The sequence below is a fragment of the Rattus rattus genome, chromosome 14, assembly GCF_011064425.1.
Source record: "Rattus rattus isolate New Zealand chromosome 14, Rrattus_CSIRO_v1, whole genome shotgun sequence".
Lineage (NCBI taxonomy): Eukaryota > Metazoa > Chordata > Mammalia > Rodentia > Muridae > Rattus > Rattus rattus.
This window is the reverse complement of record NC_046167.1, coordinates 3128905-3132197: the sequence shown is the minus strand read 5'-3', so window position 1 is coordinate 3132197 and position 3293 is coordinate 3128905.

Below are 3293 nucleotides of genomic sequence, written 5' to 3'. Positions count from 1 at the left end.
GTGGTGATCAGTCTCTTCAAAAGAGATTGGTGGGTGTTGTCTGACAAAATTTTACCTGGGGAACGACAACACACATATTCACCCCAGATAAGGAAGCACCACAGACCAAAGGACAGATACCACCAAAGTCCAAGTTGGTGAACCAAGGAGTTTTATTGGAATTACGAGGATATGGGTGAGGGGTTACTTACAGCAGCAGAAATGACTCAAAGACAGCTTGCATCACCAAGACCCACCCCAGAACGGGTGACAGCTCACAAAAGCTGGGAACTTGGAGCACTGCACAGCCTGCAGGCAGCTCAACAGGAGTTATCCCTTCCCGGTGACTCATTTGGTCTAAACCTCTTCCAGGTAGCCAGTCTGGTCTTAGTCTTCTTTGCAGTTTGGCTTATCTGAACGTCATCTTTTCCTGCACTCAGTTTTTATTACTCTGGCAGGGAGGGGTCTAGTGAATCTGGTCAGTTTCAGGAACTTCCTGAAGCTATTTTGAGTTGTTTAAGGTACTTCCCTGCAGGATGGAATGTTGCAATCTCAGAGGAGACTTACATAATAGGAGTGAGGAAAGGGAGGAAATTAAATATAAGGAAAAAAATGATAAAAAAAAATCTAATTTGGAGAAATAAAGACATCTGATAAAGCATTTGTACTAACAAAACTGAAAATGTTTTGGAGGTAAAAAGGGCTCAGAGCTGGGTATCCCCTGTGTCTGCACTCCCCTTCCATAACAATAGTGTTTTATTGGAACGAGTCAGGGTTTTTTTTTCCCCAGCCTTCCTAAGTGTAGCCTTATGACTACATGAAACATGGGCCGGAATGACTGTGGGTCACTCCAGAAGTCTCTCCTTAAAGGTGGTTCTGACTTCAAAGTAGTTGCAGATGCTTTAAAACTAAAAGGGGGGATTTAGAGCCTGAACTCAGTGGGTAGAGTTCTTGCCTGGCATACACATGTCCTGGGTTCCATCCCCAGTGCTAGACACAACTGGTCATGGTGGCCCATGACAGCACTCCCAGAACTTGGAAGGTGGATGCAGGAAGGGAGGATCTGACTAAATATCATCCTTCAACATAAGTTTTATACCCAGCCTTTGTTACATGAAACCTTGTCTCAATACATAAATGTCTCTAGTACATAAAACCTTGTCTCTCATACACAAATGGCACCCAGTTCCATTTCACTTCCAAATAAAAGGCAAATAAAAAATATTAACATAGATCTCCACAAATAGTTTTCTAGGATAAACCTGATGTAATAACTGAGATAGTAGAAATGTATTTGTTCTTTATAATTTACACTGAAGTGGGCAGCCGATATTTTGTCTCTCACTGATAGTGAGAACTGTAATTAAAGGCTTATGCAGGGCAGACTTAATGACTTGAGTTCATCCCCCTGGAAGCCCTGCTAGAGGGAAAGAATTTACTCCCAAAAGTTGTTCTCTGACCTTCACTATCAATGGGGCACATGTGGGCAAACACACACACACACACACACACACACACACAACACACACACAACACACAACACACAACATAAAATGAAATAAGATAAGTCTTGGTAAACAATAGTGCTTCATTCATTTGCGTGGCAAGTTAACCAGAAGGAAGGTCCACCATTTTGGCAGCGTCATGGCAGTAAGTAGATGCATCGGACCATATGAACTACAGAGCTTAACATATTTTCTATCTAGCTCTTTCAAAAAGAACCAAAAACAAACAAACAAACAAAAAACACCTGTTGACCTTTAACTGCAAGAAAGGTGACTGGTCACAGAATTCTAAGAATATGGAAGGAGTTTTGAAGAAAATGATTCAAAAGATCAAAACCGTATAGCTGTTCCTATCTAGAAGCAGTAGAAAGACACTTTGAACATAAAATTCAGAAAATGTATCACTTTCCCCAAAGCAGTGACACATGACAGTGCCACTTACTAAGGGACTCCTTTATGCACCTGAGGACTGATGGAGACAGTCGCATGCCTGTGGCCATCGCTATGCCACGATTATGCAATGCAGGTAAATTCAGAGAGGAGATGGCTGTCGGGAAAGGCAGTAGTAATAATACCACGATGATATACTGTGACAGAACAAAAACAAGGGAGTTGGAGAGATAGGAGAGGTGGGGAACGGTTACTGACACAGATTTCCTCATTGCCTGAAAGGAACAGCAGGAGCACCTTTGAGTGATTTAGGCCGTTTTAAATCCTAATGACTAAATGCATAGACATAAAGTGAGAAGGAAAATCGCAGATTCCCAAGATACATGCAACTCAGAAGAATTTATATTGAGATGCAGGAAGGGCTCCCAGAGGCCAGTGGGTAAAACAGAAAAGAGACAAAACCTTTGACTCTAAGCCGAAAGGAAGGTGCTATGCAACAAGGTAGCCAGGAAAATGCAAATCAAAATGACGAGCCGCCCCCTCCCCCTCAACCCTTAGCACCTGGATAACCTGGCGCTGATTTCACAGCAGATGGGTGATTCAAAGTTGCAGTTCAAAGCAACTCGAAGTACCTCAGTCCCCCTGTTCAAAACTGGCTGCAAACTCTGCTGCCTATTGACACCTTGATATCCAGTGCTCCCCGATATGAAATAACCCTATCTGCTCTCCCCACAAGGGTGGCAATTCTGTCTATTCAGCCACTTCAAATTTTCAAGTCTCCCTGATCCCTTCTTCTCCCCCACCCCCTCACCCCACAGCCAGCTCTGACCTATACACTCGTTATACCCAGTATCCGTCACTTCCACAGCTGTCAACCCAAGTCATCTATCACCTGGATTAAATGATGGCAACAGTCTTTAATTAGTCTTCTGCCAGAAGATTACCTTTCAGAATCTACCCTCAGCACAGGAGCCAGGGAAAGCCTTTGAGAAGAGCCTACATCAGATCATGACATTTCTTTGCTTAAAAATCCTCAGTAGCTTCCCTTTTTTTGTAGAGATAAAAAGCCCAAATCCTCCCAATAACTTACACTGGCTCTCCTGGGCCACCTGCAGGATAGCCTGTCTGTTGTTCCTCAAACTCTGTTCCCACCACACCTGCAGCTCACCCAGGCTGGAATAGGCTTTCCTCCCCTGGCCCAGGGGCCTCCTCATAGCATTGACGCTTTTTACTTAAAGGTCACCTTTAAAGAGCGCTTCCCTGACACCTGTATTTTCAAATGGCACATCTACCTCCACAGGCCCTACATCAGCCCTGTAGTCCTCTCTCCCCCGCCTTGGATTTCCTGTAACAGGTGCCTTAGATGACTAACTTACAATGAGAAAATGGCGTCTTTGGGCTCAGTTTTGAAGGGACTCA